At 36.4% G+C, this 23,019-nt stretch overlaps 1 pseudogene; it reads left to right on the forward strand.

Annotated features, from left to right (window-relative positions):
• The first annotated feature begins 3,230 nt into the window (after positions 1 to 3,230).
• On the forward strand, positions 3,231 to 21,723 carry LOC132111929 (xanthine dehydrogenase/oxidase-like; annotated as a pseudogene).
• The last annotated feature ends 1,296 nt before the right edge of the window (positions 21,724 to 23,019 follow it).

The raw sequence follows: 23,019 nt of genomic DNA on the forward strand, positions 1-23,019 counted from the left end.
TATATATATATATATATATGCATATATAGTCAGAATTGCAGGACATAAATTTGAATTGTGAGACATAAACTTGCAATTGCAGGGAAAAAAGTGAATTGTGAGAATTCGCAATTACCTTTTTAATTTTTATTCTAAAGAAGATTAAAAAAAAGGGAGATATAAACTCACAATTCAGAATTGCGTAGTGTAACCTCGGAATTGCGAGAAAAAAAAATCTGAATCCTGAATGGAAAAGTCAGATTTTGTGAGAAACAAAATCCAAATCGTATGTATCTGTATCTGTTGCACAAATGGAAACAGTGAAGAACATTTAACAGCCATGTTTCTTTTGCCCTGGAGTTGGTATCACCTGGATTTTTTGACAATGTTAAACATTAAATGTTCGAAAATTAAAAGAGTCAAAATAACCAAACAAGACCAAAATAGTGTGCAAAAGCTGAACTGCCACTGACAAATTAAACAATTAGGTCAACCATGCTAAGTTAATTAGCTGATTGTCTGACACATTTGTATTATTCATTCACACTCTGGAGAAGCTATAAATCCCAGGATCATTGTTCTAACATAAAAACATATTGTTCCAACCTTCTATGAAAAGTATGTAAATCAAAATAACTGGCACACACTACCACCAAATGATGTTGCTGCTGAGTTTCTGCCAAGTAAGGATAACTGCAGGCAGGAGCAGTGGGCATGAATAAAGGTATTTCTAATTGGTTAGAGTTACATTTTTACATTTAGCAGACACTTTTATCCAAAGTGACTTACAGTGCATTCAGGCTATACATTATTATTATTTTTTTTTTTTACCAGTATGTTTGTTCCCTGGGAATTGAACCCATGACATTTTGCACTGCTAATGCAATGCTCTACCACTGAGCCACAGGAACATGCCATTTTTTGCCACTACCATTACTCTGACCGGTGTGCAAGAGTGTGTACAATTGTTAAAGATATAACGTGGGGCATATTTGTGATGGGTATATAATCGGTATTTGCCATTATTGTCTTTTTTTTTCAATATTTGTATTATTAGTTAATTATTGAAAGCATGTAAAATTAGGCAAAGAATGGGGGAAAAAAAACTTCTAATACAATATAATATTAGTCTTTAGCCAACATTAACACAATTATTTGTTATCAGCATAGGCAATTATTTTCTATTTGTATATAAATGCACAAATGTAATGCATGTTATGAGGTTTATAAATGTTGTATGTCATAGGAATGTGAAAATAAGACCTGACTTACCTCAGTACGCAGGTTCTGTTCACTTTGGCCATGTAAGAAACTCTGGAAGAAATAAACAGCAAACAAATAGGCTACCTCAAACAGTTTGTATTGTGTGTTGGTAAGATTGAGCTTTTCTTGTTACTGAATATTTGAAATCTCATGTCATAGATTTGTATTGAACAAACCTCAGCTTTAATGAAAAAGTTATTTAACAAAAGCAACAACAGAGCTTGCTACATGTTGGTTAAATCAAACGTTTTTGAAATATTCATTTTTTTTAATCTTACTGTGTGATTTGCTTATCACTGTAAAAAAAAATCTGTGACATTTACAGTAAAATACCAGCAGCAGTGGTTGCCAGAACTTCACCGTAAAAAAATGTGTTAGCAACATTTTAGACATATTAACATATTGAAGTGTTAATATCTTGAACCATTGTAATGCACTGATAACCACCAAAAACTGATGGAAAATTCACATGATGAACCAGAATTCACAAACAGCTTTTCTACGAGCTGAGGAGGCCAATACTTATATATAGAAAATGCACAGTGTCTTATTTACACAAACACTAAACCCCATCATGGTGTAAGATGTAAGATTAAACCCTTATGTACACAACTGATAAGAAAAACTAAGAAACATGTTATTTCAACCATAAACATCAAATATGAAGTGTCATGCAAAAAAAAAATACTTTTAACAGTATTTTACTGTACAATTACATTAAATGTAATAACATTTATTACCAGTATATAGTATGGAAAGTACCGTAGTTAACAGGTTTTTACTATAGCATTTTACAGCCTTTTACTGTTAAAATCAAAATCATTAATACAATATCAGTTTACTTCAAAATTATGTTTAATTTAATGTGTAATAGCCACTGTTGGGAACGTTACTTTAAAAAAGTAATTAGTTATAGTTACTCACTACTTGTTCCAAAAAGAAACTGAGTTAGTCACTGAATTACTCTATAATATAAGTAACTCGTTACCAGGGAAAGTAACTATTTGCGTTACTGTAAAAAAAAAAAAAAAAAAAAAAATGCTAAATGTCAAAGAATCTTTTTTTTTTTTTAGCAGTTTTCACAAGTCAGTTGAAAAAAGTAGAACAGACAGGTGTTTGTACATAACTTTCGAGATTTATTGCACGTCAACAGACAGCAAGAGTTTTATCCTGCACTCTTTGTAAGAAAAGTGTTTTTGGCCACTAGCTTTGTAGATGCGTGTGTCACACATTACATGTACACATTACATGCACGTTGGCTACCATGAAACACATGACTCTGCCTTAGCCAATCATAATCGCCTATCTCATTATTAACCCACCTGCTCACTCGCTGTGTGAGCCAGGGGTGCGTTCGGATTGCATATTAAATCAATGCATAGTAATGCACCGCATTTAACGTTCAGTAACGTTAACGATGTTGTAACGACGGGAAAAGTAATTAGTTAGATTACCCCGTTACTGAAAAAATAACGTCGTTACCTAACGCCGTTCTTTTAAACGCCGTTATTCCAAACACTGGTTATAGCCAAGCTACTTACCGTTTCTTTGTATTTTTTACTGTCAATTTCTGAGAGTAAATTGATTCTACATACTGATCTAGATAAAATAGATATATATCTGCATTATACATACAAGTGGTTATATTTAATTTTTCCCCAGTGTAGTTTACGCAAGAGGAACCACAACAGACTGCGCCCTGAAGGAAAAAAATATAAAAAAATATTGTGCTAAGGCATTTAATGTTTCGTTTCGCAATGTTTATAGAACAGCTCCATTAAACTTAATATAAACATTATGTTAGGCTATAATATCTTCTCGTTAACTCTATTGTCATGATTGTCAGGTTTTGGACATTGAGCTCAACTTCATACGTTTTCACAAAGGGAAGTAATCGATTTTCTCGTCTACTTGTGAGGTTTCGTGTAGCATACGAACCCCTCCTGCATGTCATTCTCCAAACAAAAACACTTCTTGGGAGCTGATAGGAACCTGGTCATGTGACGCAGCGCTCAGAGTTTGTACACTCACTCATATCAGCGATCATCTCACTGATATGTTCTCAGAAACAGTGGGCATTAAAATGTCGTTCACAGAGGAAGAGACTAAAATCAAACTTAAGACTACAGGGGATGACCTTGTTTTTTTTCGTTAATGGAAAAAAGGTAATTGGATAATTTAATTATTTCATTGTTTAATGTGTTGCATCTTTATTGCCAGTATAGCCAATAATATGTTTTCCATTATTAATTCTGTGCAGATCACTGATAAGAATGCTGAGCCTGAGATAACGCTCTTGACATATCTTAGGAAAAGCTGTATCCTTTTGATCTGCTTTTCTGTTGGATCTGAATTCTGTTTTATCTTAAAAAAAAAAGTTATAAAATATTATACAATAGATTGGATATAAATCACTCTTTAATGTAGTTTGCACTTACAGAATGTATTTATAATTGGTAAATCTTCAGTAATCAATTACATAACTGCTATGTGGTCAAACAAAATAAGATTTATTGATCCAAACATGCCCATTTTTTAATACAGAGAATGTCAGCTGCTGTTATTGACCCTGAAATCATACACTGGCATTATTTTGTACTTTGTAATTATTTTCTACACTGATCTGGTAACACTTCCTTTTTCAGTGTGATTGTTTTTAAGCCGTTTTCCTTAGTGCTGACACTTGAAGTGGGTCTGACGGGAACCAAACTGGGATGTGCTGAAGGAGGTTGTGGAGCCTGTTATGGTGTCCAAATATCATCCACGTCAAAACTGGATTATGTATCTTTTTATGCACTCACATCTTAAAAAGTGTATTTCTGTCCTTAAAGCACATAACAGGTTAATGATAGCTGTTAATAATTTATATATCTTTAGTAAAGGATTCTGAAACATATGCCAGAGTTATATAATTGTGTCCTTGACGGCACTTTTTAAGTCACCATACGGTTAATGCCTGTCTGGCTCCTCTATGCTCTTTGCATCACTGAACAGTAACAACCGTAGAGGGCATCGGCAGTGTGGCGAGCAAACTCCATCCTGTACAGGTCACAGTTTTGTATTATTCTTTCAGAATTGAAGATAATTATGATAAAAGCATGTCACACTATAACATTAAAGTGCTCTTTATTTCCTCCATTCATACAGTTTTAACAAGAGCTGTATCACTTTATATGCTTGTGTCCTGTTCATTTGTGGTGCAGTAGCTCTAACAACAATCTTTTTAATCCAGGAGCGAATTGCAAAGGCACATGGGTCACTGTGTGGGTTCTGCACTCCAGGAATTGTGATGTCTATGTACGCTCTTTTGAGAAACAATACTCGACCCAGCATGCACGACATTCAGGAGGCCTTTCAAGGTATGGTAAGAGTCTTGTAACTTCTGCATCTTTTTAGAAATTTTTCCCTTAAGGTAATACATAACTTTTCTAAATAAATCTTTTTGTTTTTAAATTGTTTGCACGCAGGCAATTTATGTCGCTGTACTGGCTACAGACCTATTTTAGAAGGCTACAGAACATTCACAAAGGTAAAATATCAACTGAGTAAGGCCTGCTATAATAATAATTTTTATTATTATAAATATAATATAAGAGTGTTTCCTGGGATTCTACATTGAATGTTTACTTGCAATCATTGTTGATAAAAAAAACGAATAAACTGTTCTAAAACAAATAAAAGGGAATTAATTGAACAAAACTAAGGGCACAGAAATCAAAGAGATAAGTTGAGGAACACTGGAACAAGTGCCTTCAGCTCATAGGCTTTGAACCGGTCTGTCTGGCAGGTTGTATGGAAGGACTGGAAGGTGAAAACAACATGCAAGCGTGAACAATAAAAAAAATCAAGAAAAAAAATTTGAAACAAGATAATAGTAAAAGCCTGCAAGCTAAACAATACACACACAGGCTACTAGAGTAACCTAGAAATAAGGGGTGAGAACAACTATTTTTATTATTATATGTATGTATATCCAAATGATCATTTACAAATGTAAACCACTTAAGTCAAGCTAACACTACACAACATTCGGCTGGATTTTGCTGTCACAGACAGAACTAATCCAACAAATCACTGTGCAGATGTTATAAATGGAAATATCTTGTATTCAGTTGCCCGAATTTCTCATGAATTTGCAAAATGTGAGAAAACCTTTAATTCATTGTTGGTTTCAATTGCCTCATGACCAAATGTCTTGCAGTTTGTGCAACTAAATATATATATATCTACTTCTTCTAATTTCAGGATGGGGGATGTTGTGTTGGAAAAGGACAAACTAATGGCTGCTGCATTACAAATGGACACATACAAGAGCATGTCAATGTGAGTAGAACAGACATCCAGACACCATGCTCTGTTTTCTCTTAGTACAAACACATTTCTGTCCTAAAGCCTTGCCATTTAGAATAAACCTGTAGCATTCTTGGATAGGAAATCAATGACATGACAGTCTCATAGGAAACCAGTCACATGTTTGAACCCACGCTCATGTAAGGTCAAAACAACAGTAGATGCTTCAAGATCACTGTTTTACAGTCACAGTTACCTATCAGTACTGAATGTTATCTAAGGACTTTACTAATAGTTCAACACTTCTTTTTCAACTTTTAGGTCAATTCAATGCTTCCAGCTCAGAAGTTGTATGACCAGTCAGAGTTTATGCCACTGGACCCAACACAAGAGATTATTTTCCCACCTGAGCTCATGGTTTCGTAAAAAAAAATTGGTTTAATCTGCATTGATTAACCATCTTCGTAAAATGAAGCTGATTAATGTATTAAATAGATGAATCAACACTTTAATTTTTTATATTTGTGCTCTACAGAGTCTAAGTAAACAGCCCCAGAGAGAGCTGAGATTTGTTGGAGAACGAGTGCTTTGGATTCAACCCTGCTCCCTCAAAGAGCTCTTGGAGTTAAAGGCGACCTATCCGAACGCTAAACTAGTGGTTGGAAACACAGAAGTTGGTGAGTCCCATGTACATATATAGAATCACCCAGCTTTGTGTTTGCCCATTCTAGACAAGGACTGCATCCGAAACTGGATACTCTCAGAGTGGGTGCTTCTTTCGTCTATTTCGCAACCATTAAAAAAGTTTGTTATGTAGTAACACTGTAATCTGGATGTATTACATTTATCATGCTGTCATTGTCCTACTGTTGTCATATGAATACTATAAATTCTGACATACTCAATTAACTTATTGTTTTTTACATACTGTATTGTAGGGATGTATGCATTTTCAGATGCAGCCAAAAGCTGTCAGTGATTTTCTGCTTTTTTTTGTTTTGGCATGTAACATTGTTCCTACATATTTAATAACGAGTCAATGAATCATTCATTCAACTGTTTCAGTCAAAATGCTGAATGATTCTGAAAAAACAACAACAACAACTAGTAACTGTGTTACTTAGACACTAAACAGTACAAATTATTTTTAGTGGTGAGGCAAAAATAGTCTAAGTAACTGCCAGTACTCTGTCTAATGTTCAAGTTACACTCTTAACGTCTTGTTTGCTTAGCTATTGCATAAAATATCACATAGCGATCGTATTTTGTGTTAAATTTCATAAGTATAGTTACATATTATACGGTAAGTGAAAAACGTTTTTTTTTTCTTTGTGGAGTGCTCTAAGAACATAATGCAGAATGCAAGGCTGATTTTAATTGCTTTGAGTCCCTCTTCTAGGTATTGAGATGAAAACCTTCTTTACCCTGTGATTCTGGCACCAGCTTACATCCCTGAACTAAACATCATCCAGCACACTCAGGATGGTGAGAGAGTCATATACTTAAAGGGATGCTTTTGTTTGAGTATGTTGTTGGATGGTTTAAAGCAAATAGTATTTGTCAACACAATACGTTACCATTTTATGGAGTTAGAAGTGTATATTCATTCAATTGTCTGATCTTCAGTCTTTTAGTGGTATTTCACTGTCTAGGTTCAGTTATATTGACAGTTAATCTCGGCTTGTGTTTGGCTCACAGGCATTGAGGTTGGTGCATCAGTGACGTTGACTGTGCTGGGGGAGGTGTTGCATGCAGCGATGAAGAAGCTGCCTGCTCATCAGACGGAAGTCTTCGAAGCTGTTCTTGAGCAGCTGCGTTGGTTTGCAGGACAGCAGATCCGAAATGCACCTGCACTGTCCAAAGGTGCAGTGTTTTTTTGTTGATTCTTTTCTGTGCAAGGATCAAAGGTTGTACGTTTCATGATCTGACACAGAATACAGAGGCAGTTTATTTAGAGAAAACAGTCCTATGATATCTTATTCCACAGTATGCAGTCATTTACCATTTAGTCCTGCTGAAGTCTGAATTATGTCGATAAAGTCTAAATTAGGGATACTCTTAAATAATAGTACAGTTTCTCAGTGTTTGGATGATTGTGGTATATAGGGAAGGGGTTAAGGATACTGAAAGCTATGGTTAACAGGACTTTTGCAATGCAATGTATCAACCTAGTAACATATACTGTAGGGTGTTGACCTTAGTTTTATTGACACTGTGTCCATGTCCTTTGTTCTGTGTAATTTATGACAATGGTTGACTAATGAAAAACTTTCAATGTATGTTTTTAAAATTCTATCAAAAATCTCTGTCTGATGTTTAAAGGGGAGAAACATGTTCTCGAAATGGATGAAAAGTTCTTCCCTGGTTATAGGAAGACTGTTTTGAAGTTTTGAAGAGGAGATTCTGTTGTCCATTGAGATTCCGTACACAAGAAAGGTCTGCATTTGAAAAACATTCTATGATTGATACTCCAGAATGTAAATTTTGTCATAATTTACTTTGTCATTCTATACCGACTTATTGGAATACAAAATAGATGTTGGAAAATCTACTGGCTGCTCTTTTGCATGTAATGAAGGTGAAAAGGCATCCAGACTGCTGAGATCCAAAAAACAGCAGAAGTGAAGGAAAAAAAAAGTGTTTATTACATTTGAAATCTGGATATTTATCTTACAAAAATACACTGATTCATTAAAGGGGGACTTTATTAACAATAAATGTTTCTTGAGCAAATCAGTATGTAAGAATGACTTCTGAAGAATGAAAAAAGAAATGCAGACTTGGTGAGCAACAAAAACCTCTTAAAAAAAAGAAAAGAAAAAACACTTACCAACCAAAACTTTTGAACAGTGTTGTATCTGATTCATATTTGACATGAAATAGATTAAATTTGGATTAAATTTGTGTGTTTCAGGGCCAGTACTTCTCAGCTTTTAAACAGTCTCCTCGCAAGGAGGACGACATCGCCATTGTCACATGTGGGATGAATGTGTTGTTCAAGGAGAAATCCAATATAGTGCAGAGTATCCGCATAAGCTATGGAGGAATGGCCCCTGTCACTGTCCTTGCCACGGCCACATGCAACAGGTTACTCAACAGGTAAAGGATTTTCTAGCAAATTTCTAATATTCTTTTCTGACATTCAGCCTCATTCAAGAATCACAACAGAGTCGATGCATCAGTTTCACAAAATTTTTATTTGATTGCAGACAATGGAACGAGGAGCTTCTAGAGCAAGTCTGCACATCATTGGCAGAGATGAGTCTGTCTCCTTCAGCTCCTGGTGGGATGGTGACATATAGATGCACACTGACTATCAGCCTCTTCTACAAGTTCTTCCTCACTGTCCAGCACAAACTGGCTCTGGACCTGCGAATGGAGGTTTTTAATACTGTGTTTTCCACACTTACACAATCATTTATTTATTTATTTATTTTTTTTTTTGCAATTTGCAGGTGTGTTCAAAAGTTGTTCTTAAGTTGTTCAAAAGATTCTATTCTTTTTAACTGTGTAAACTCTACAGGGTGTTAATTTGCAAGATGTCCGACCCGAATATGCTACTGCTACTGAGCTCTTCCAGTTGGATTCACCGTCCAGTGTACAGCTCTACCAGGTACACATAAATAGGCATTTAGCAACTTTATCTGTGCACTGTGTTTGTTAATTGCTTAACTTTATTTCCTTGTTTTCAGGCAGTTCCCCCCAGACATAATAATGATGATGTTGTGGGTCACCCTATGATGCACCTCTCTGCACTTAAGCAATCCAAAGGAGAGGCGATCTGATGCAATGACAGTTCCTGGAGTGGTTGAATTTATCTCTGCTAAAGACATCCCAGGAAGTAACTTGACAGGACCTGTCATTTATGACGAGACAGTTTTTGCAGATGATAAGGTTTTTTATTTTCTATATTTTAAGTGAATTCTCTGTGCAGTATTTATAAAGATAAATGTTTTCACACAGACAGTTATTCAATTGATTATCACAGTATTTGCCTTTTAGAACCAATTTTTTGTTATGATGCAGTGTGGATCAGGCATAAGGTGACCATAACACAATGGCTTTTACATTTATTACACAAAATAGAGTGTATCACTTGGAATTTGTAGTAAATGACATCATGTATTAGTGACAGATGTTTATGGATTCCCATGCAAAATGTATCTCACATGCATCTCACGTGATTGCAGTGTAGGTAATTCTATGATCAGTCGTTTTTTACGGCATAATCATTCATTGATGCAGTTACACTTTAACATGTGCTTTAATGTTTGAGCATCTTGGACGTAGCAAAATTAAAAAATAATCTTAAAGGTCCCGTTTTTCATGTTTTTTTAAGCTTTGATTGTGTTTACAGTGTGCAATATAATGTGTTCATGTGTTCATGTAACTACCATATAGTTAACAAAGCTAAACAGCGTTGCCGTTTGTGTAATAAGTTACAGAAACTGTTAAACGCACCAACTTAAATAATAATAAACACTTACCGATTGTGGTCCATAAACAATGCCTTCTCCAGACAAAGAGGGAACTGCTCCATCTTTCAAGATTAATCTTTGTGCGAATCTGGCATTAAACTGATTGAGATTGAGGAAGCTGTCCTCAGCAAAATGTGCTGCACATAGTTTCAACATTTTTGGGAACCGAGTTAAACACAAATTGTAACTATTGATCTCTTTCTTTCTTTATTTCTTTATTTTTTATTTCGAACAACAACCAGTAAAATTAGAAAAATAAAAATAAAGTAAAATATGAACATACAACCATTGTGTTACCACATAAACGCAATATCAAAAAAAATAAAATCTCTAAGTACAGCGTTCCTGGGAAGGCCAAACAAAGATGATTGGACTCAGATATAAAAAAAATAACAACAGCGTTTCGACGACATGGCGATAAACACACTCTACAAACGGATCTCTTTCTCTTCTCCGTGCGAGCGCAACAAGACCACGCCCCCTTTTTTGTGTATTCCTGTGGGCGGAGGTTAGTCAAAAAACAGTTCTAGTGACGTCATTACTGCAGGAAGTAGAGGGATGTAGTCCAAACTGGCTGTTCGATGTAGGCGACTTGTGTTAAATAAATATCTTGCTTGGCATTGAACTTTTGAGCTTTAGAATTTTACAGATACTTTTTATTATACTCTAACAACAACATTTCACACTAACTAAAGTTTGAAACATGGGATCACGAAGATGGGGACCTTTAATCTACCATAAAATGTCGCACATTATCAGCTAACACCATTATTGCTGTTTGTTATGGAAGCCTGTCTATGTCTCAGAGTGAAAAAAATACAGTTTGTCAGTTTCAAAAGAAAAAAAAAAGAAATAACTGTCACACTTTGCAATATAAAGCCACGTTTATGAGAAATTAAGTCACAATTATGAAAAAATGCATTGCTATTGTGATATACTTCACAATGACCTTTTTTCTTCCAAGGTGGAATTGGGCTTCCATAAATGCATGAATCAATTTTATTTACCATTATTTGAATGGTTGATATGTCTTTGACATAAACTGCTGCTTTTCAAAAAAATTTGGTCAGTAAGATTTTATTCTTTTGTTAAAGAAATTAATTATTTGATTAGATAGATAGATAGATAGATAGATAGATAGATAGATAGATAGATAGATAGATAGATAGATAGATAGATAGATAGTATTGAAGTTGCATATGCTCTTTATTATATCCAACGAAGAAGAAGAAAAAACAAAGAAGAAGAATGAATAACAGAACTGTAGTGACACAACTACATGGCAATACAACAGTGACACCTATTGGCAAATTACTATATTACAACACTCCCACTTAATTTTACAATAGGACTAAGCCATTTCTTAGTAAATTATATTAACCAAAAAAAATAAAAAAAAATTATGCCATGTTATACTGGTTTACACCGTAACATATTTAACACTAAACACATTCTAGCCCTTTTAAGATCAGACTAAACAGAATTAAATGAAACAAAGTCCAATCTCACTCCTAAGATACTCAAACTTCTGCCTCACCAATGGCTTGGTCAAGATGTCAGCCTTCATGTCATCTGTGGGACAATATTGCAGTTGTATTTGTCCATTCTGCACACATTCACGAATGTAATGGTAGCGAATGTCAATGTGCTTGGTTCTTGAATGATCAACTGGATTCTTTGCGATTGCAATGGCTCCTTGGTTGTCCTCCAGGATAACCACAGGAGTAGCATCCATTCCAAGATCACTCAGTAGTCGTCTAAGCCAGGTACATTCCTGAGCTGCTTGACTAAGTGCAACATACTCAGCCTCCGCTGTTGAAAGAGCAACAGTTGACTGTTTCTTGCTGAGCCAACTCACCGCTCCTCCACCCAGTAAGAACACATTTCCGGTTGTAGAGCGACGATCGTCCTGGTCTCCTGCCCAGTCAGCATCTGAGAAACCGACCAAAGTTCCAGACTCTGACCGCTCATACTTGAGAGCGAGATTCAGTGTACCCTTCAAGTACCGTAAAACTCTCTTCACTGCAGTCAGATGTGAAACATTTGGATTTGCATTGAACTTTGACACAACGCTCACAGCTTGTGCTATGTCCGGCCGTGTGGCCATCGCAGCATACAGTAGACTACCAACCATAGACTGGTAAGTACTTGGGTTCACAGGCTTGCTGACACCATCGTCCCTTTTTAGCTTTACATTTGCATCAGCTGGAGTTGCAACAGGGTTTGCATCATGCATACCATACTTCTGAAGAACGGCTTCAATGTAATGCTTCTGATGAAGAAACACACAGTTTTTGTCTTTGTCTTGGATGACAGAGATTCCCAAGATGTAGGACAGTTCTCTCATGTCCTTCATCTTGTAGCGCTTCTTAAGAGCAAGTTTCAGCTCTTCCATGCTTTCCATCGACTCTGTGATCAGAATTAGATCATCAACATACACAGCTAATATCTCCAGCTCCTGTCGAGATCTCACGAACACACATGGGTCTGATGTACTCTGTTTGAATCCAATGTTCTTCATGAACTCTGTGAAAGTTTTGCTCCAGCAGCGAGGGGACTGCTTCAGTCCATATATTGACTTCTTCAGCTTGCACACCAAACTTTCTTCTCCTGGTCTGATGTATCCCTCTGGTTGCTCCATATAGATTTCCTCATCCAGGTGTCCATTTAGAAATGCGGTTACCACATCCATCTGATGCACATGCATGTTATTCTGGATTGCAAAGAACAGCAACGTACGTATTGAGCTAAAACGTACCACGGGTGAAAAAGTTTCATCGTAGTCAGCACCATACTTCTGTGAGTAACCCTTAGCCACAAGTCTGCACTTGTATCTCTCCACTCGTCCGTCACTATGATGCTTGACTTTAAACACCCATCTTGATCCTATGGCTTTCCGATCCTTTGGTAGTTTCACTAAAAACCCATGTCTTATTTTCCAGCAGTGATTCATATTCCAAGTCAGCAGCCTCCTGCCATTCCTTTGCATTTGGACTCATCATTGCCTCTTTCAGTGTGCTTGGTTCTGCAACACAACAAACAGTAGCATAATGATCAACAGTCACCAGGTCGGCAAACTCATCATAGCCATATCTCTTAGGTGGTTTTCTGATTCTGCCACCTTCTCTAGCAGTTTCATCGACAGTAGCATCGACTGGGGTTCTTTCGTCAGTTTTCATGATAACTTCATTCTCCGAACAAGAAATATCCACTTCTTGTTTCAAGTCAAAGTCTGACTCGTTGAAGATCACATCCCGACGAATTAGAATCCTTCTTTTTTCTTCGTCAAACAAGCGATAGCCCTTGGCATTGTTGGCATATCCCACGAAACGAAGCTTCACAGCCTTTTTGTCCAGTTTTCTTCTTTCAATGTCTGGGACATGTGCATAAGCTACGCAACCAAACACTTTCATGTGACTCACATTTGGCTGTTTGTCGCACCATTTCTGGTAGGGCGTCACTTGTTTCAGAACAGATGTGGGGAGTCTGTTCTGTATGTAAGCTGCGGTCGCTACAGCCTCTGCCCAGTAAGACTTTGTTAATTTAGCGTGAGAGAGCATGGTTCTCGCTGCTTCAATTAATGTCCTATTTTTTCTTTCTGCAACACCATTTTGCTGAGGTGTGTGAGGTACAGTTGTCTCATGGTGGATACCTTGAGCCTTCAAGTATTCTTGAAATTCTTTGGATGTGTATTCCCCACCATTATCCGTTCTGAGTCTTGCTATTTTCTGTCCGCACTCATTGGATAATATTTTCTCAAATTCCTTGAATTTGCAAAGAACTTCACTCTTCTGTTTCATAAAGTACACCTTGCAACATCTAGAATAGTCATCAATAAAAGTCACAAAGTACTTTGATCCACCTATAGATTCAGTCTGCATGGGGCCGCAGACGTCACTATGAACCAACTGTAGTTTACGTTTGGAACGGATTTCTCCCACTGGCTTATGTGGCTTTCTAGACAGCTTGCCTTCCACACATGCTTCACAGAATGGAACTTCTTTCTCTGCAGGATAGTCCACTCCATTCACCAGTTTTTTAAGTTCCTTCAACTTAGTGGTGTGACCCAGTCGTTGATGCCACAAGCTGGTTGCTACTAATGCACTTGATGCACAGTGACAGGTGGGCGACCTTCCCTCAACATCCAGCTGATACATTCCATCAGATCTTTGTGTTCCCATTCCTCTGAGATTTCCATTTTTATCACGGATGTAACAGCGAGACTTCTTGAACTGCACCGTATTTCCTTTTTTTACAGCAGCTCCCACTGAGAAGAGATTCCCGGATAACTTGGGAACATACAGCACATCAAACATTGTGACATTTTTTACATCACTGATTTTTAATGCCATTCTCAGTTTAACATTACCAAATCCTAGAGCATCAACCACTCTGCCATCACCAAGTTTCACAGACTGTGTTTTTGGAAATTTCTGGTAATCTTGAAGAATTTCTTCATGACACGTCATGTGCTTTGAAGCTCCAGAGTCGATCAACCACTCTACCTGTTGTGTCATCTTATCCTGATTTGCCTCTCTGGCGACGAAGGCACTCTCAGACGAGTCTTCATCATGTTCACATGTTACATTTTTGGCTTTGTGAGTTTTAGTCTGTTTTTTCTTACTTGGACAGTCACGCTTGATATGTCCTTCTTTCCCACACTTGTAACATCTCCACGAGCCGGATCTGTCAGCTCTCACTGCCTTGGAGTTAGCCTGCATATCACTACGAACTAGTGTTGACATTGCTGATGCGCCTCCAGAAGCAGCACCACTGGACATAGCACCGCCATAGTTACCATCAGCAGACACTCGTTTTTGTTCTTCATTTATTAATGCTTGCTGAACAAACTGCAGTGTTAAACTGTCCAACTTAGTTTCCAGTGCAGTAACAATTGTAGCATAGCTTGCTGGCAAGCTACCCAGCAGTGTTACAATCTGGTCCTCCTCTTCAATCACCGCACCTATTGCCCCTAGCTGGTCAGTTAGCTCCTTCATTCGTTTCAAGTGTTCAGTTATGTTTTCTCCTTCCTTCATTTCACATCTGAAGTATTTTTTCTTCAGAAACAGCTTGTTTGCAAGAGTGTCTCTCTCAAAATGTCCTTTTAGCGTGTCCCACGCTTCCTTAGGGGTCTTACAGCTTGTTATCAGGTACAACTGAGACGTACTCACATTCAGCACCAACACAGAAAATGCTTTTTCTTTCCGTTTTTCAAATTCTGCTCTTGCCTGTGCATTTGCTCCTTCTGCCACGTTGTCAGTCTCCATCACCATGCCCCATAGTCCTTTAGCTTTCATCAAATGTTCCATTTGAAATTTCCACGTTGCCCAGTTCTCTGGCCCACTCAGCTTTTCAATAAACAGTTTATCCTCCATTGTGAGTTCCACAACACTGTCTATTTCACAAAAAAGAAATAGTGTAAAACTACCTTTTTTTTTTTTTTTGCTTTAGCGAAGATCTGGGCCCATAACCTATTGAAGTTGCATATGCTCTTTATTATATCCAACGAAGAAGAAGAAAAAACAAAGAAGAAGAATGAATAACAGAACTGTAGTGACACAACTACATGGCAATACAACAGTGACACCTATTGGCAAATTACTATATTACAACAGATAGATAGATAGATAGATAGATAGATAGATAGATAGATAGATAGATAGATAGATAGATAGATAGATAGATAGATAGATTAGTAACACAAATATGATAGGATTATTAATGATGTGATATATATAGTATGTGATATATAGATTGAACTGTCCTAATGCAAATAATGTGCTGTGTTTGCCTCAGGCCCTAGTGGCTAAAGCTCTGGGAGTGCCTACCAACCGGGTGGTGTGTCGTGAGAAGAGGATGGGAGGAGGATTTGGAGGGAAAGAAAGTCGGAGCACCATTCTGTCCACAGTGGTCGCTGTTGCCGCACATACGTATGAATATTTATAACACAAACTAATGTAACAATTTGCCTAATTACATAAAGTGATGTCATATGTAACAATGTGAAGGGCTAAACATTTAGTTTGGCCTTTTTCTTTTAGGATCAAGCGGCCAGTTCGCTGCACGTTAGATCGCGATGAGGACATGCTGGTCACAGGTGGTCGGCATCCATTCTTTGGACATTACAAGGTGAATTTTTTTTACAAATTAGCCAGATGTTGTGCTTTAGGTAGACTATACGTCCACTCTGTACTGGCTAGGATATCTAAACTGCCTAAAATGTCTGGATTTTGGCTTTGTTTTCCTGTTGTCATGCTCTCTACAGTCCTCGTGCATTGTATGTGTGCATATTTGCATTGCTTTGACTGTGTGACTCATTCTTTGACCTTCTTGCACACCAGTGACGCCACGATTGGTCGATTTTGCACAATTCCTGCACACTATTTGTCAAACTACTTTTTGGTCATTACCTTCAGCAAGTATATATAAAAAAACAATAGGAAAACAAAGCCAAAACCTGGACAATTTAGATATCCCTGCAAGCACATGCTAAAGAAAAAGGTCACCCTATTGTCCTTGCTAGACTATTCTTACACACTCTGTAATCTGATGTCTAGGTTGGGTAGATGAACAATGGAAGAGTGATGGCACTTGATGTGACACTCTACAGCAACGCAGGCAATTCACTGGACCTCTCATTGTCAGTGAGTATGCATCTTAAAGTTTTGAACATCTACAGTATCAATGGTGGTCCATGAGACACCCCGGTGGTCTATTTGACAAGATATTCTTTCTTACATCCCAAGCATAAATGTGTATCCTGTCTCTCAATGTACAGATCCTGGAGAGGACACTATTCCACATGAATAACTGTTACAACATTCATAACATTCATGGCACGGGCTACATGTGTAAAACCAACCTGCCGTCTAACTCAGCGTTCAGAGGCTTTGGTGAGCCGCAGGTCATGATGATCTCAGAGAGCTGGATGAGTGATGTGGCTTTGAGCTGTGGTCGGCCTGCTGAAGAGGTTCATTCTGCATCTTTCATTTTCTCATAGTCCATACAGTCAATACACGAATATTCAAGTCTCCTACTACTTCCAGGTGAGGAGGATAAACCTGTACAAGGAGGGGGATTTCACACCCTTCAGTCAGCGTATAGACCAGTTCACCATTGATCGCTGCTGGGAGGAGTGCATGCAGCTCTCAGACTTCAACAAGCGCAAGGAGGCCGTGGAACAATACAATAGGTTAGAACAGTTCTTAGATATCTTTGATATTATGTGTCTGTTGATATAAGTGAAGTGGGAATTACATTAATGTTTTCGGTCCAAAAAAAAAAAAATTATGACATTATAAGACAAGAAAAATAATGTAAATAAAAAAACTATATTAAATCATATAAATATAAAATTTACAAATGTATAAATTACAAATGAAAAATTAAGTTATTTTTCTCTCCTTCAGTTGCTCACATTACTAAAACTAAAATCTAAATTAAAACAAATATTAATAATGGCAAAAGCACATCAAATTATTAACATGCATTAACCATCTGAAATCTGAATAAATAATATTTCCATTAATGTATGGTTTATTAGGATCAGACAATATTTGGCCGATATACAACTATTTGAATCTGAGGGTTCCAAAAAATCTAAATACTGAGAAAATCACCTTTAAAGTTGTCCAAATGAAGTTCTTAGCAATGCATATTACTAATCAAAATTTAAGTTTTTATATATTTACGGTAGGAAATTTGCAAAATATCTTCATGGAACATGTTCTTTACTTAATATCCTAAAGATTTTTGGCATAAAAGCAAAATCGAGCATTTTGACCCATACATTGTATTTTTGGCTATTGCTAACGTGCAACTTAAGATGGTTCAGGGCCACATATTACTGTAGAAATGTTCTGCTCTAACACTTAAATAAATAACTGCTCTAACACTTCAATTCCAGGCAGCACCGTTGGACCAAGAGAGGGTTGTCCATCATTCCCACCAAGTTTGGCATCAGCTTCACTGCTGTCTTCCTTAACCAGGTCAGCCTTCTTCCTCTCAGGAACTAAAGAATTATTAGAAAGAGGTGATTGGGTATATGTGTGTGATGGATATTTTTCATTCAGGCAGGAGCATTGGTACACGTGTACTCAGATGGTTCGGTTTTACTAACTCATGGAGGAACAGAGATGGGGCAAGGCCTGCACAACAAAATGGTCCAGGTAATGCAAAATGTTGGTCACAACTCTTCATATTCATTCTGTCTTTACATTTATGTGTTGTGCAGGTGGCCAGTAAAACTCTAGGAATCCCCTGCTCAAAGATTCACATCACAGAGACCAGCACTAACACAGTTCCCAACACCAGCCCTACGGCTGCCTCCGCCTCCTCCGACCTTAATGGCATGGCCATCTACGTAAGCCTCATGCAGCAGATATTCATGTTTATGATGCTTTTTTAGTGTACACTTTTTCTTATCTATAATGAATTGATCAAAAGTGACAGGAAGGACTTTTACACTTTTCTATTTGAAATAAATGCTGTCATTTTGAACCTTCTATTCATCAAATAATCCTGGAAAAATGTCAATATAAAAATATTATGCTGCATATCTGATGCCAACATTTATAATAATTTAATAACTACCAGTATTTAATATCGACTAATCAGCAATATTAGAATGATTTCTGAAAGATCATGTCATGATCAAAATAGAAAACAGTTATTTTAAATTATAATGATATTTCACAATATTACTGAATTTTTATAAATTAAATAAATGCAGCCTTGAGCATAAGAGACTTCCTTTGAAAAAATTGAAACATGTTTTCCCCAAACTCCTGAACAGTAGTTTATGTCAGCCATTAAACTAATCCACAATATCTCAAATCTACATTAGTCAAAAATTTCACAAAACCCTTTAATTTTCCACATAATGCTTGCCAGACATTACTACAGAGACTTCAGCCTTACAAAGACAAAAACCAAAAGGGCTGCTGGGAAGATTGGGTCAGTATCTAGTTTTTGCATGTAATATATATTTATGTATTTTATATATGACAGTTATAATCACATTTGCAGGTGAAAGTAGCCTATTTTGACCGAGTCAATCTCTCTGCCAATGGGTTTTACAAGTATGTTTTCCGAATTTTCATAATTTTCACATTTCAAATCTTGTAGCTCCTCATAGAATTAAGAATGATTATATTTTATAGGACTCCAGATCTTGGATATAATTTTGACACAAATTCGGGAAGGCCATTTAACTACTTCAGTTATGGCGTGGCCGTCTCTGAGCTGGCAGTCACAAGGTAATGCCAAATATGAAACATGTATCTGTTATGTTCAGACGCCAGTTTGACAGACAAAAGGACAGCTTGTCTGCATAATAGATCATATATTCGAGATCTTTACTTCGGGGTTAACTCCCTTTTTTCTTATCTCTCCTGTCAGAATCTTCATACGTCCATAGTTATGGATGTGGGAAGAGTTTAAATCCAGCATTGGACATCGGACAGGTATGTCATCTAAATTGAATTGAACAGATCACACATTGATCATATCAATTTGTGATAAATATCATATGATTTGTGGTTGTGTGCGCAGGTGGAGGGCGGGTTCATGCAAGGTTTAGGTCTGTTCACGCTGGAGGAGCTACGCTACTCTCCTGATGGTTACCTATACACTCGCGGACCTGGCATGTATAAGATTCCCTCTTTTGGGGATATTCCCATTGAATTAAAGGTCTCGCTGCTCAGAGATGCTCCTAATGAGAAGGCCATCTTCTCCTCAAAGGTTAGAGGCATCACAACAACTGACTCCACAGTGAGATCATGGTTTGTGTCTGTTATCTCTTATGGCTGTGTTTGTACTCAGGCTGTGGGCGAGCCTCCTCTCTTTCTGGCGGCTTCAGTGTTTTATGCCATTAAAGATGCCATCACAGCTGCCAGGGCTGAGTCTGGCCTGACCAGACCCTTCAGACTGGACAGCCCCGCCACGCCTGAATGGATACGAAATGCCTGTGAAGACAAGTTTACTAAACTGGTATGTATTAACTTTCACTGTTGACTGTCAACTTAGTGTTCGGGGTCATATAATTCTCACAGAGCTTTCTCACGTCTTTTTTTATTTTATTTTTTACTGATAATAATAAGAAATGTTTCTTAATCGGCAATGATTCCTAAAGGATCATGTGACACTGAAGATTGGAGTAATAATGGCTGTTGAATGGCAGGAAAAAATTACATATTAAAATATAATAAATTAGAAAATAGTTATTTATGGTGTTTTGATTAAATGAATGCCTTTGTTAAGGATCAAAAAACTTCTGTAATAAAACCGAATCCATATCTCAGGATGGTACGGTAGTGTACAACTAGGAATGTAATGATTCACTCAACTCACAAAGTGATACGATTCATGATAATGATTTAATGGTGCAATTTCATGATACAAAGACAACTTCTAAATGAAAAGGTGTCCATTTATTATTGCATGGACAAAATGCTGCACATTTCTTTGTGAAATTGAAATAGAGTCAGATAACAAAACTACTACCCCTAAACCCCAAATCAAATAAATAAAAAACAAACAAACAAAAAAACACTTTTACCTGTCTTCTTTCCTTTTAAAATTAGAGGCAACCACTGTTTTGAATCAAGATGCTACACACATGCAGCATGAGCAGTTTTCACTCTAAATAAGATGTATAATTTAGATATTTGAAGCACAAAAAACACAATTGTCTAACTTTAGTTTTATGAGACTGTACTACATAAAACATGTCTGCAATAGAACAAAAATTAAAATGCAAATTCACTCTCTGACAGCAGGTAATACAGCATTTCCTTGGTTACCTATATGTAAACAAATCAGCGCAGTGCTTATGAACTGCTTTAATATGCATTAGTCAAATTGAAAAGAAAATACCATCTAAACTTTTAAAAGTCAGTCGGTTCCCCTCAGAGATAGATTTATATAAACTCTTACCTCCAATTGAATCACAATTAATTTAACATCTCAACCGATTTGAATAGTCACATGTTTGTATGGATTTTCAACTGGCTCGCGGTGCATCATTACATCCGTATGTACAACTCAACTTAATATGCAGCTTGTAATCAAATGTGGCATTCATGGAGCTGCTTTGTTGTGGTTTTATTGTTTGAGATCATATGTGCCGCTTTTGCCAGAGCCAACTGAAGTTTATTGACCATCATGTGTTTGCATTTGTTTTAGTGTCCTCCTGCAGATCCAGGCACCTTGACCCCATGGGCAGTGCAGGTGTAAGACAAAGGAAAAAGCAAAAAAAAAAGCTGGAATCAAAATGGACCTTATTTACTTAACTTTCTTAATGCACATTTCTGGATTTGTGTATGATTCATCTGTCCATGTAGTTCCAAAGAAAAAACTGTTTGTTATTGTAATCTTTAATCATATTTCTTCTGGTCAGTTGCATAATGTTAACTAATAGCTAAATAACTGTTTAAGCAATACACATTTCACCCACAAGACACATAACTCTTGATGGAAACAATTAAGTCCTACCCCACATTTTGTATTTATTTATTCTTTTAAGCATCCTGTTTCACTCTGAAATATGTTTATGAAAGTAAAACCGGTTGCAAACAGAAATTCACAATGCCATTGAAGGTCCTCGGATTTTAAAACGCACATCAGCAAACAAAGGCATTGAGTGATGAACGTTATTTTCCAAAGAAACCGAAAGATTGAAGATTGGATCCTAAACAGATTATTCTGTGAATAATCTGTGTGCTCTTAGTGAAATTTTCATTATATTTAACAGGCAATGAAGTGTACATGAAGTGTGCACAAAGTAATTTTTATCCCATTGTATAATTATTATTATTTTGTAACTGAAACTATCTAATAATAGAGATAACAATATTGAGATTTGTCAGGTTATGTGATAGCTTTTACATTGCATTACTGTTACCATCTAATATAAGTGTGTACAGTACAAATATATAGTGCCTCTTTAAATATTAATAATGAATATATATATATATATATATATATATATAATTAATTACAGACCAAAAGTTTGGACACACCTTCTCATTCGAAGAGTTTTCTTTATTGTATTGTAGATTGTAGATTCACACTGAAGGCATCAAAACTATGAATTAACACATGTGGAATTATATACATTACAAAAAAGTGTGAAACAACTGAAAATATGTCATATTCTACAATTTTCATAGTCATGAAAATAAAGAAAACTCTTTGAATGAGAAGGTGTGTCCAAACTTTTGGTCTGTACTGTATATAGCCTATATATCATATATGACGTTAAGTTTACTTATAGTAATTTATGGTTTATTACAGTTTTTAATATAATACATTCTTTATAAGTTTTGACTACAGAGCTTGCCAAATAATTTACTTTGAAATAGCCTGCTCACTTAATGACTATATTGTGCATATTCATACAGTAGCTATGTTAAATCTTGTTACAAATTATATATAAGAGCGCCTGCCTTTGAAAGCCTCTTTCAATGATTTCAATCTGTAAATATAAAGGTGGAGATTAAGCAGTGATTTTAGAAAGAGGCTGACTGTTAATAAAATCACATGACAAAGCTTTAAATTGCTATAAAATGACGAGATCCACCTATCTTGTGTCTTCTATTGTTAAAACATGACAGACTGGAACCCCTAGTTTCTGTTAAAATTCTGGGCTTTCCAGTTTTTCATGAGGTTTGCTGTCCTTTACCCGTATTTACACATGCATGTATCGTTATTGTCCTCGTAATAAGACGAAATTCACTTCAATCTGAACAGTTAAGTAAAACTGTTGATAAAAAAATTGAATATGGGTTACAGGGAAAAAAAAACACTTCACATTCATACTCTTTAAATTCAGTTAAACATTAATATTAAAGATTTTAAAAAAAGTTATTTTTCCTATATGAAACGAGGAAATAGGCCTACGCGAAGTAAATAGCCTATAACTTGTGTATTAAATATGTGCAGTTAATATCAGCTTCGTGATATTATGTTAGAAGTTCCTGAAATACCTGGTAATTATTTTCAAACATCT

Source organism: Carassius carassius, chromosome 31 (assembly GCF_963082965.1).
Source record: "Carassius carassius chromosome 31, fCarCar2.1, whole genome shotgun sequence".
In the NCBI taxonomy this organism is placed as follows: Eukaryota; Metazoa; Chordata; class Actinopteri; order Cypriniformes; family Cyprinidae; genus Carassius; species Carassius carassius.